The sequence below is a fragment of the Brassica napus genome, chromosome C9, assembly GCF_020379485.1.
Source record: "Brassica napus cultivar Da-Ae chromosome C9, Da-Ae, whole genome shotgun sequence".
NCBI lineage: Eukaryota > Viridiplantae > Streptophyta > Magnoliopsida > Brassicales > Brassicaceae > Brassica > Brassica napus.
Genome location: NC_063452.1, coordinates 52,071,343 through 52,085,535, shown reverse-complemented (window position 1 = coordinate 52,085,535; position 14,193 = coordinate 52,071,343). Strand labels below are relative to the sequence as shown.

Below are 14,193 nucleotides of genomic sequence, written 5' to 3'. Positions count from 1 at the left end.
TGGGCGGAACATTATTTATATGATATCGCACACGAAAGAAAAATTTATGTTTTTAAAATTATCTAATTAACTCTATATTCATTTTTTTATATTTTTTATATGATATCACACATTCGTAAAAAAATAGATAGTTTAAGATGCAAAAAAATATTTACTTAATGAATATAATATGAACGAATATTACAAATACATTATTTAATAAAATAAATAATTAAAAACTGAAAATTTATATCCGCGCTGGCGCGCGGGTCAGGGTCTAGTGCTAATTAATTAACACTAGGTAATAATCCGCGCATTTCGTGGAATGTGATTATTAGTTTCGTTATTTTTTAATAAGGAGACATTAATCTGTTTAATCTGGGTATCGGTTCGGTTTTCTGTTGTTTTTTGGTTTTTAATCTCCTAAAATATAACTATCATTTTAAATCAATATTTATTTGTTTTGTTCGGTTAAAATGTTTGATGTTTTTGGTTTTTTTTTTCCCTGTGATAATCAACAATTACTATTATTTGTATATTTTCATGTTATGAATCTTAGATAGTCGTGATGTCGAACCAATGGTTTTATATTATAGTTTCTAAACGGATAATAGTTAAAAAAAAAAAAGAAAATTATTAAGACAAATCTTTTTACTACAATTTGGTCGATAGTGAAAGAAGCATTAAGAAAAAGAATATTTTAACTTCCAAAAAAATTAGTTTTTTCAGTTGTGGTAAATACTCAGTTATAAAGTGTTCACGTCAATTTGCACATGTATGTGTATGTAAAAGTATATAAAGATGGTTGATAAATATATAAAGATACCGTTAATTAATATTAAATGACATTGTTTCAAAATAATACATGAAAAATCAAATTCTTAAAATGAAATTATTAAAAAAATATATTGTAAAATTTATATAAACTATAACATATAACTTATATATAATTCTTTAAATATATGTGTATATATATGCATATAATAGATCAAATTGGATATATGTTCCTATAAATATTGATATTTGTGATTTGTTTTTTTTTACGGATATTGCATTTTAGTATTTGATTTGCTTCGTAAAGTAACGGATATCCAGATTTTTCGGTTCGAATCAAAACGGATAACGAATCGAATCAAAATTTATGAATAATTTGTCTAGCTCTATTCGTTAACAGTAAAAATAACGTAAAGAAGAACCATGTGAGTTTTATATTAAAAAAACATAAAGTACATAGTGTGAACATATGTATGTAGAGTTTAGCTGAGAAATTCTCTACATGTGACATGTGTCCATTTTAGTGTGAACACATTTATTACAATGCATCTACACGTGACATGTGTCTAGTTTAGTGTGAACACATTTATTACAATGTTTCTCATTTAATATATAAGGGATATTAACTATATTTTAAAAATAACTTCTAATATTTGTGTAAATAATATCCCCTATATATTAATTGAGAAGCATTTGAAAAATTAGAACCTTAATTTTGTATTAATTAAAAAAAACTTCAAATCCTAGGTGGCACTCTAAATGCCTTCTAAATATCATTTCAAAGAATTTTAGAGCATCTAATATAAAGTATAGTTTAATCTAATGGTATCACATTATTCCATAATTATATAACACTAGAGAACATTATATTAACCTAAAATATATGAAGTGTGTATTCTTTCCTTAAATAAAAGCTACGGAATTACCTAATATGATTTACATATATACGAGAATTAATGATTATGAATAATAAAGATTTGATAACAATTTTTGCATCCTTCTTCATTTTTGTTTAAATTTATATTTTAAAAAAACTTAAACAATCACATTAACCATATAATAAAAAAATTAGATTTTTTCTTATATGTTAGATTTTGAATTTTTTAAAATGACTTTAAATTACAAAAATGAGGAAATATTTATATGTTATATATTTTTTTAAACGACTTTAAAATACAAAAATGAGGATACCTTATATGTTATATTTTTATTATATGTTAGAATTTTCTTATATGCTATATTTTGATTTTTTTTAAAACGACTTTAAATTACAAAAATGTAAGTTTTCCTTAAGTATACGACTAAAAACATTAAAATGACATGTATCAATTCGATGGTTGATTTGAAAGCTTTCAAACCATATGGAAGATAAAAGTTAAAATAATTCAACTATGAAAACAATACTGTTCACTTTTTTCAAAAATGTGTTCGCTGAAAAAAATAAGGTTTTTATGTTATAATTTGTTTAATGTCCAATAGAGAACATTATATTAACCTAAAATATAAGAAGTGTGTATTCTTTCCTTAAATAAAAGTTACGGAATTAACTAATATGATTTACATATATATGACAATTAATGATTATGAATAATAAAGATTTGATAACAGTTTTTGCATCCTTCTTCATTTTTGTTTAATTTTATATTATTAAAAAAATAAACAATCACATTAACCATATAATAAAAAATTAGATTTTTTCTTATATGGTATATTTTAAATTTTTTAAAATGACTTTAAATTACAAAAATGAAGAAACCTTATATGTTATTTTTTTTTTAAAAAACGACTTTAAAATACAAAAATGAGGACACCTTATATGTTAGATTTTTTCTTATATGTTATATTTTGAATTTTTTAAAACAACTTTAAATTACAAAAATATAAGTTTTCCTTAAGTATATGACTAAAAACATTAAAATGACATGTATCAGTTCGACGGTTGATTTGAAATCTTTCTAAACCATATGTAAGTTAAAAGTCAAAATAATTCAACTGTGAAAACAATACTATTCACTTTTTCAAAATTGTGTTCGAGAAAAAAATAAGGTTTTTATGTCATAATTTGTTTAATTTCCACTAGAGAACATTATATTAACCTAAAATATAAGAAGTGTGTATTCGTTCCCTAAATAAAAGCTACGAAATTACCTAATATGATTTACATATATATGGCAATTAATGATTATGAATAATAAAGATTTGATAACAATTTTTGCATCCTTTTTCATTTTGTTTAATTTTATATTATTAAAAAAATAAACAATCACATTAACCATATAATAAAAAATTAGATTTTTTCTTATATGTTATATTTTGAATTTTTTAAAATGACATTAAATTAAAAAAATGAGGAAACCTTATATGTTATTTTTTTTTAAAAACAACTTTAAAATACAAAAATGAGGACACCTTATATGTTAGATTTTTCTTATATGTTAGATTTTTTCTTAAATGTTATATTTTGAATTTTTTAAAACGACTTTAAATTACAAAAATGTAAGTTTTCTTTAAGTATACGAACATTAAAATGACATGTATCAATTCGATGGTTGATTTGAAAGCTTTCAAAACCATATGGAAGATAAAAGTCAAAATAATTCAACTGTGAAAACAATACTGTTCACTTTTTTCAAGAATGTGTTCAATGAAAAAATAAGGTTTTTATGTCATAATTTGTTTAATGTCCAATCCGATCAACCCATGATGTATTAATTATAGTTTTGTTCCATTATTTTTAATAAAAATTGATCCGATCCATCGGAAAGAAATTATATAATAAGAACAAAAAATATTTTATATATATAAATAAAATGATCACATATATAAAAAAAACTATCGATAATATATACAAATAAACTCACCATGCGCAAGGCGCATGTCTTATCCTAGTATTCATGTTATAAATCAATTGGTGGATGTCCATAACCGGCCCAAACCCTAGAGAGAGAGACGGTCCAAACCCTAGAGAGAGAGGCGGCGGCCGCGGCATGGAGAGAGAGGAAAAGTCGGCTAGAGACTTTTCATTCTTCTAGTTTTCCTATTTTATCTATGTTTATGATTTGTAATCTTTCCATTTATGTATTTTCATTTATCTCTCATGTAACCCTTATATAAAGGGATCTCTTATTCATTAATAAAACACATAAATATTCAGACCTAAAACCTTCGTTTTACAACACGTTATCATCACGATAGCCTCTAACACCCTGAGCCTAAAACCAAACCCCTAAAACCCTAAACAAAAAGAATCTACCTCGGAACTTCAAAGAGGTCGTTCTCCCAAACCGTGAGGACCCAGAAAACGATCAAGATATCAAATCTAAGCTCTTGCCAAGACGAATCAGTCTGTGCAAACCGTTTGTCGATCTGACCACCGACGCGCCCTCACGCACCAATACAGTGCACACCGATTTGCTTTGGAACCCTAATCCGAACCCGACGAACCCTAATCTGTTCTTGCAAGCGTTGCAGCTCGTGTTCATCTGATCAGCCCCAGCCCTAAGGCGTTCCTGATACTAGACGAACTCAACCTCAGCTCCATCTGTTCTCAGCTTACATCCCGGACAGCTACAGCTCGCGTTCCCGATCAGACGCGTTCCGTTCCAGCTCGCGCCTCAGCACGCGTCCGTTCTAGCTCGTTCCAGATCGCGTTCCAGCTTGTTCCAGCTCGCGTTCCAGCTTGTTCCAGCTCGCGTCCCATCCAGCTCGAGGTTTTCTTGGTGGTCCGGTTCTACAATCTTCAAAACCTAAAGGTAATTCGAATTCTGAAAACATGAATCGAATCTGGTTGTTTTGTAAAGATTGAAACCCTAAAATGTAATCTCTAAAAGGATGAAAGCCATAGGATAATAGATCGATACCCTATGAGTAAATCGAAGCTCTATAAGTTCGATCCAAACCCTAAAATCGAGATTTGATCCATTGATCAATTAAAATCAGAACCTTGAAGGTTTTGAATCTCAAAATTAAACTCCCTTGATCTAAGATCAAATCGAATTCCCAAAACCCTAATTTGAAAAATCGATTTTAATTGTTTGGATTTTAAAATTTTTTGTTTGATTGATTGATCACCTAGAACTATGATTAGGATTGTTTAAACTTGAATCTTGAATCTGAAGTAATTGGCTTGTTTAAATCAAAACCCTAATGATCTAGTTTAGAATGTTTAAAAATCAAAATCTGAAACCATATGATTAGGTTAAACTGTTCTAGACATAATCATACTTGTGGCCGTGTGGCCTTGTTGCATTCATACCTAAACCTAATCACATTGATTGATTGCAATTGCACTTAGAATTCCATGTTAGGATGGTATTGAAATTGAAATTGAAATCAAGTATGATTGTTCTTTGCTTGGCCGATTAGCTTGCTTGTGTTGAGTACATTGTATAAACTGATAGAATGCATCTATGCTAGGATTGCAATTACACAACAAACTATATGCATTGATCCTGAATTGAATCATTAGTCGTGCGGCTTGTTTTCCTGTTTTGGCCGTGTGGCTTCCTCATGGCTGTGTGGCTTCTTCTTGGCCGTGAGGCATAAACCTTAGCCATAAGGCTTGCTTGCTTGATTGATTCCATTGATTGTGAGTTAAGTCAGCTAGATTGATTGCATATTGAATCTGTAACCCTAAATCTCGAATTTGAATTCCTAAGGGCCTTGAAACCCTAAATCGCATGATATTGATCCAAATTGAGTTTAAGTTTGATTCTTGTTATTTTGACTGATCTAATTGATGTCTTGAAAGCTAAGGTGCTAGATTATTTTGATTCTCATAAAATCTGAAACCCTAGCCACATTTTGTATTGCTAAGATGATAAAACCCTAATTGGATCAACATAGATTGTTTGCATCATAGCTTGGCCGTGTGGCCGTTATTGCACCTTACTATCATAGTCGTGTGGCTTGCATACATCATATTACCTTGATCACATATAGAATCCGAAAGCTAAGATCGTATACATCATATATCTATCTAGCCGTGTGGCCTCTTTGCTTGCATCATGACTGTATGACCGTGTGGCCTTGATTGTATTGCATTAAACCCTCATAGCCGTGTGGCTTACTTACTGATGCATTGATCATTACTTGATTGCTTGCTTGGCTGCATCATACATCACCTAGGCCGTGTGGCCTCATTGCACATCACCCATATATCCGTGTGGCTTGTTTATTAGGAATGCATTAACTCGATTGTTTACTTGGTCACACAATTTATTTTCTTATAAAGATTGAGTGATATATGATTACAGATGTCGAAAATCAGCAATCTAGATTATGCTGCCCTAAATCTCTTTGGAGATAATTATTTACAATGGGCATTAGACACAGAGATTGTCCTGAAATCAAAGGGCCTCGGTGAATGTATCATCGAGGACAATAATGCATGTGAAAGTAATAGATACAGGGCAATAATGATTACTCGCCAACCCTAAGCCAATGAGGCTGCAGAAAAAAAAAATCTAAAGAAAGCAACCACGTCCATCATGATAAACCATACGTCTGTAACCGTGATGGATGGAAAGGACGTGGGCATAGCCAAACCACCTTATACGACCATGGACATAGGAATCACTATAACCGTGGTTGTGGACCCAGTTTTGGCCATGGTTAAGGGAGAGGAGGCTGTGGCATTTCTAAGCCACCACACTCGACCAAGTCAGTGTGCCATAAGATATGTAATGGGGAATCATTAGGCTAAAACATCTGATTGTCTAAAAAGAATAATGTTGATTAAGAACTTATATTATAAGATGAATGAATGATTTTAGATATGACTAAGAAAACGCCAATATATAAGGCAAGGTTGCGGGTATAGTCAATTAGATAAGGGCATACGACCAGTATAGAATTGTCTAAAGGGCTACAGCTAGACTTAGTACATTGGCGCCTAAAGAGGCTAAGTACATTGGTGCCTAAAAAGAGCACGCAGGCTTGAAAGACCTATTGCTCTATATCCACCCATAGAAGCCCATTAAGTTTATAAGATATATGATATAAGAATGGTTTCCATATAGAAACAATGGGGAAAGGAAACAAAGAGTGGTCGAAACTATACATGCATTCTCTACTGATCTAGACTATGCAAAGATCAGTATGATAAGAGGTAAGAGCCATGGTAACCAGATTGGTATACCCCACGAAAATTATACACTATATGGCATGACCGGATTAGCTATCCTGGTCTAAACTTGATGAAAAAGATTGATATTAAAAGGGCACACAGAGTTATCCCATAGTATCTCACGTTGTGTAACATGTACACAAGGGAAACTCATTAGGCTATAATGTCCCAAGCATCTGCAGATTATAGTATGATCATGAGGGGGAGTGAGGACAAACTCGTGGTCCATGACCATACTATAAACACGGATATAACAGCTTGATAACAGCTTGGCCGTACAGGCTATTACCTATAAGGTTCAGACTCTAAAGTTTATAAGCTTGGGGACATCACGAGTTTTACATGTATATAAGGTTAATATGCATCAGACCATGTAAGTGAGCATAGATATTCCCATCTCAGATTGAATACGGGTCATGAGCCAGACATATACAATCTTAAGAGACTATTGAATAAACCACCACAAACATATGTGCCGTCTAAGATGGAACCTCATAAGAGGATTGGGAATATATGTTGGATAAAAGTATGTCTTTCTCCCACGAGTTTTAAGAGACCTTGAGCCAAATATGGGTGATCAGATTGAGGCCAGGTGCACGGATTGCATGACTAATGAATCCGACTATCCAACATTAGAAGGATAAAGTTATAAGCTGGTAAAGATTAAAAGAATGATAAGAGAAATAGAATGGCATCAACCATCATTGTCTTGGCAAGATCCTCGGACTAAAAGTATGATTTAAGACGTCCAAAGAAAGATTATACAAAGCTAGCTAATCTAGATGCCAGACACTGACCCGAAAAGAAAAGAAAAGAATGACTAAGTCATAACCAGCTTAGCACCAAACGAAATCTGATGTCCTAGAGACACAGTGAAGTTGCTACAGAGTCTATACAAGATAGACCAAAGTGTTCCATAAGATAAGGAACCTCGGAAAGAAAAGGTGCATAGAATACAAATCCGAGGTCATAAGGAAACCAGAACAGACATTGAGAAAAGGTTGCGCAGCTAAACATCTAAGGTACCAAACCATGTAGCTTGGGACGCCAAACTACTAGGTAACAAAGGTCCTGGATAATGAAATCTCAAATCGATTAGATCATGTCTGGAACACAATGGAACCATATATAAGTGTGTCGACACATAAAGATATATTTGTACATAAGAGAGTAGCACTTGAACATAAAGATATAAACGAGGATCAGAACCCACGAAAGAGTACTCATAAAGATTAAAGATTAGATTGAAAAGATAAACGTGGGGTTTAAAGTATCTATAAAGAAGAGATATGCGTATTGGCCATACACACATATACAGAAACACCATCTGATATAAACCAGTGAAATAGATGGGTCTTGTGAGGGAAAAGAAACCGTGGATATGGTACATGATCACGAGGTCTAAAGGTGTTCATGTTTCCTACTAACAGCATACGATCATAGCTTGTTACACAAGGATACTCACAGAGACCATGGAACAGATTATAAGGAGATAAACTCCTATGTGGTGGATGCTGCTACACAATTTTGAAATTGACAAAGGTCTAGTCATAAGAAAGAAATTAGATTGACATAGACTGATGTAGTAAGCAGCATATGGATCACTGGATAAAGAACATCATTGTTCCTAAGCTGTTCATGGACTGAAACGAAGCAGCTGCATATATTATGTAAAGGAGTTGTATAAGAACAATCCAATTCAGTCCATATACTTATAAAAGAGATTTGAATTCCTTGTGTTTACTTATACTAAACCACCCTAAAGAAAGGTTAGTTGATTGATACAGATTATCTATTAAATCTGTGTGGGTGTACGGCTAGAGGCGTCCGGCCCTTCTTCTTTGATCATGGCTAGTGAAAAGAAAGATCAGCCATCGTGTTATAGTCCATAAACACATGTGGCCGAGGTCCATGACCTAATATGCGTGATATGGTCCAAGGCAAGAAAGGTCATGGGATACCATCATATATTAAGATAGGACTGCAAAGACTAATGAATGTAGCATTGCCAAAGGCAAGAAGAGTTGATGGTCATGTATGAGGTCCATGAGTGTATTTGGCTGCAGAGCCATAGTTCAATGAGATAAAACTTATTACAGCAATAATCATTGATCACATCTTGATCTTAGACACTCATGAGACAAGTTATAAACATGTATAGGCGAGATCTATGACTCAACATGAATCGATCAGATTAGAGTGTGGTTGATATACATCCGTGTAGAAAAGATGCACCAGGACATAGACTTATGACTTGAGATTACAAGTTCATGGCACCATGCTCAGCATGTATATTCTCTGTAAGTCTGACCGACAAAATTAAGAGTAGTCGACAGCAAAGATTCACTTATTGACCATGCACACACGATGTCATAAGACATGAGAAAAGACCGGAGAGGTCAAAGTAATCCAGTTACGGTTCAGTAATAAACTTGGCCGATTTGTTTACTTCCTACCTGCACGTTCAGGAAGCTCACGCATCAGATGCGTAGGCTGAAGAACTTCCACTGAGGTTCACATCAGGGGGAGTAGTACGTGTTGTACTCTTTTTCCTTCATCATGGTTTTGTCCCACTGGGTTTTCCTGATAAGGTTTTAATGAGGCAACATTAAGCGTATTACAATCCCTGAATGGTTATGGCATCCAAGGGGGAGTGTTATAAATCAATTGGTGGATGTCCATAACCGTCCCGGTCCATAACCGGCCCAGACCCTAGAGAGAGAGACGGTCCAAACCCTAGAGAGAGAGGCGGCGGCCGCGGCATGGAGAGAGAGGGAAAGTCGGCTAGAGACTTTTCATTCTTCTAGTTTTCCTATTTCATCTATGTTTATGATTTGTAATCTTTCCATTTATGTATTTCCATTTATCTCCCATGTAACCCTTATATAAAGGGATCTCTTATTCATTAATAAAACACAGAAATATTCAGACCTAAAACCTTCGTTTTACAACAATTCAGACTTGTAAAGAAATAATTTATTATCATTTCTGAAGTAGTAACTATCATTTTTATATGAAAAGGAAAAAAACTATTAACGTTTTGTTAGCAGCAGAGCATTCAAACAAGTTACCTTACACTATTATAATGCAGATGAAGGAACTGATAACGGAACTATCGCTAGTGGAAGGGGAAATCTCAAGACTAGAGATTCAAATAAGCCATCTCCAGATAAATCTCAAGCAAGAACAAGATGAAACTTTGAGACAAGCAACAACAAGTTCATCAAGAAGAGCATGGCAAGCTAATGAGAGTTACAATAATGATGATATAGCCTCTCATCAAACTCCTGAATTACCAAAATACCCTAATTTCCCACCTCCAAACCCTATGGTGAACAAAGGCATGATGAAGAATGAAACAACAACACCAAATCTTCCACTAGTCATCATCAAGAGAATGCAACATTTGAAACAAGGACATTGCATTTCATCAACAAAGCCATAAAAGGTGATTACACGACCCAAAGCTTCCACAAATCTAACGAGAAAGATGTATTAGTCGAGAAGGTTGTATTAGTCGAGAAGGAAAATCATCGATCTAAGTTGAAAGAGAATACTAATACGAAGAAGATGATTAGGACGATGAAATCGCCTTCGCCCCTATGTGAACCTAGATACTCCTCTCCGAAGGTGTGTTTTTTCTATATTACATGCTTAATTTAGTTCGTTTAATTTACTCTTACTATATATATGCTTAATTATGATGTGTTATTGCAGCCTAATAACGATCGTGTAGCACTTGATACATCACTAGACCTCCCACCAAAATCTCTATCTAGCACAATTTTAATGGAAGATGGACAAAACATACAGAAGTGGCACCCAAACAACCTCACCGAGGACAGCATGAAGTGTCTCAATTTTATCTACGATCGTCTCCTTAGAACCACAAGAGTCATGGAGCTAGAGAAATCGGGTCCTGTCTCGAGATCCGCTCATTTCTTTTTAAGCTCAAAAAGCTTTAGGGTGGATAACGCAGCCTCTTGTTTGTCTAAATCCATGAATCTTGTGTCTTATAAAGAATCAAGACAACAAGATCCCTATGGAATATTTGATGTAGAAGCATCTTTGGCTAGGGACATTGGTCCGTACAAAAATCTAGTCATCTTCACTTCGAGTTCTATGGATTCCAAGTGCATTTCGAGCTCTAGCTCAGTTTCTTTGATCCGGAAACTCAGGTACTTTTCGAGAAAAACTTGGCCAATACGTTTTTTTCTTATATAGGCTAAATTTATAGCTATGAACCGTGTTGATGACAATCTCGAGACAGTGGATTTGAGAGTGTTGAGCCATCATCAAAAGCTAGAGTTTTGGATCAACATGTTCAATGCGTGTATTATGCATGTAATTGTTAAGCTAGATGAGCTTCTAACGTAAAATCAATTGGTGATAAGTGGAGTGGCTCATCTATCTTATATATTACTTTGGATCCCTTCCAACTACCGATGTGGGTTACTTTGTGTCTAATACGCCCCTTCGAGATGATGGCTCTTTGAGCGTCAATCTCGGAATGCTCGGGCAATGATCGATAGGCCAACTTTGGGCCAGATCGATGGATTGGGTTGGACTTCGTGGATCGGGCTCTGATACCATGTTAAGCTTGACGGGCTTCCAACTTAAAATCAATTGGTGATAAGTAGAGTGGTCCATCTATCTTATATATTACTTAGGATCCCTTCCAACTACCGACGTGGGATACTTTGTGTCTAATAGTAAAATGCTCTACTTCGATATTCTTATTGATTACAAGAGACTTGATATTTTGTTCTTTTTAAATACAAATCAACGTCCATATTTATGTATATACGTATTCTAATTACTTCCACGTATGACCAGGGATATTTACAACATGGAGTTCCAAAAACAACTGAGAAATTACAATCTCTTGTTTACAATAAGGTATGTTTTTTTTACCCTTCTAAAATAAACACTAGATGAACCAACTCCAAATTACTCATACGTACCCATTAAAATTATGCACTAACCGAAGTACAAATTATAGGCTACAATAAATGTTGGAGGCAAAAACATAAGTGCTAATACCATAGAGCATTGTATTCTACGGAAGCCTGCAAACTCTACCATGAGTAAGGTATATGTAAAATTTCAATAATCATCTTCAATTTATCAGACTAATCTTCTAAGAATTCGCTAAGCACATGCATATATAATCATAGGATCGCGAAGAAATGATCATTCGTAAACTATACGGCATAGAAACAACGGATCCTAACATCATATTTGCTCTCTCATGCGGAACTCGATCCTCTCCTGCAGTAAGTTATACTTAAAAAAAAAAGGGTTATACTCACTTTTGTTAAAGCAATCTATTACAATGAACCTTTTAATGTCTATACTTTGAATTAACTTATAAGGTTAATTAGCATTCTTAGTATCATTAGAGCAGTGTTGTATTTTTTATGTTCACTATTTCAAGCACTTGATAGATAAAATAGAGATCTGTTATATATATAAAAACTGTACATTATCATTTTAAAATTATAGATTATCACAATTAATGGTTACTTATTTAATTTTCTAACAATAATATTGAAGGTTTGACGGGATGAGTCAGCTCTACTGGTTAGAGCCTTGGGGGCCAAATGTCATGCTTCCGGGTTCGACGCCAGCCGGAGGCGAACTGCTCATCCCTGTTACTAAAGTGGGTACTGGGCCTTCGGGCTCAGGGAAAAACCTCCCGGGTGAAGCTGGCCCGCTGCCTGACCGGGCCCAGGGAATGACCCGCGAAGCGGGGAACCCTGGATTATCAAAAAAAAAAAAAATATTGAAGGTGAGGATATACACCGGAGATGGAGTGGCAACAGAGCTAGAGAAATCTAAAATGGAGTATTGATATCTTGCATATTTCCATTGTCTTATCCATTCACCCATGTGCATTTTGATCATATAGACTAGGATTTAGCCACGCTTAGGTTGCATTTTGCATACATGAGTCTTTATCAGGTGTTGTAGTGCCACATGGAGTTCTTGGAGGCATTTGGATGCATTTGGAGCTCAAAAGAAGTGTTTAAAGCGATCAACGGACGAGCAGCGCACAAGAGCGACCTCACCGGAGCGACGCCGTGAAGTCGCTGTGACACACATCCCGGAGCGACATGGAGAGGTCGCTCGCGTTTCTATCGTGAGACACCCCTCTCAGAGCGACGCTCCGAGGTCGCTCGCGTTTCCATGGCGAGACGACACAAAACGAAGCCCGGAGCGACCTCTCAGAGCGATCCAATGAGGTCGCTCCCGAAGGCCGGAGCGACATGCCGAGGTCGCTCCGCGTCTATTTGCCTGTCGAACTCATGTTTTCTAAGGGCCTTTTGGTCATTTTATTATGCATGTTTTACATTGCCTAAACCTAAGTTAAATACTTTTGTAAGCCATTGGAGGCAGAGGATCTCTTTTCTAGGGAACAACTAGTAAAACTTCTTTTGATTCAGATTTCATTGCTTTCATCTTGTGTTCTTGTTGATTTCTTATCTATTCATCTACATGATTAATCTGAAATCCAATATGGGTTTAAGAGCAATCATGGAGATTAGTGAGTAATCACCTTTTGAATTCACGGGTTAGGGAGATTAAGGGTGATTAGGTTAGTTCTAGGATGTTTTAGTGTAGATCATTCTTGTTCCTTGCTAGTAGAGTATTCATAATGCATCTTCTGAGTTGGCCACTCAAAAGTTGATCGATAGGCATTTCCCACCCAAAAGGTGTTTGATGAAATGCCCGAGACAACTCTCCTAGGCTTTTAGTATACTTTGCCAAAGACATTTGTTGTTAAAGGTGCTAAAATAGCTAATAGACTTGTTAGTAATGATTGCTTTCATATTATTCAACCAAAGACATTTGTTGTTTGAGATATGTTAGCAAATGAACATTTATCTAGAAATAGAGCTTGCTTAGAATTGTGTCTAGGCTTAAGGACGATAGTTTGATTGATCACTTGCCATCCTTAGTTCGAAACTTGATCACCCAAGGTCTAATCCCTATGCCCATGAGTTCTCTTTTCCCTTAGTCAAGAAAGTATCATTCTGTAATTGCTTTCTAGTATTAGTAGTAGTTTAAAACTCATCTAAATCATTGGTTGCACTTAGATTAAGTGAGTACTTGCATTCTCGGTGCTTTGATATCCCTCAGAACTGGTTCGACAATCTTTTATACTACATCATTTGTCTTAGGAGCCTTGAAAACTCCTAACATCAAATTTGCGCCGTTGCCAAATTCTGAGTAGATTTGAACACTGAGATTTAGTCACTTACTTGAGACTAAGTCATTTTTATTTTCTTTTGTTACTGATTCTCCTTCTT

The 14,193-nt window shown here is 34.7% G+C and overlaps 1 long non-coding RNA gene across 1 annotated transcript; it reads left to right on the top strand.

The window, feature by feature from the left end:
- Positions 1–11,126: 11,126 nt before the first annotated feature.
- Positions 11,127–12,647, top strand: LOC106421294. Its single transcript, XR_007328241.1, has 4 exons — positions 11,127–11,224; positions 11,717–11,779; positions 11,883–11,972; positions 12,058–12,647. It is a non-coding gene; the product is annotated as an uncharacterized LOC106421294 (long non-coding RNA).
- The last annotated feature ends 1,546 nt before the right edge of the window (positions 12,648–14,193 follow it).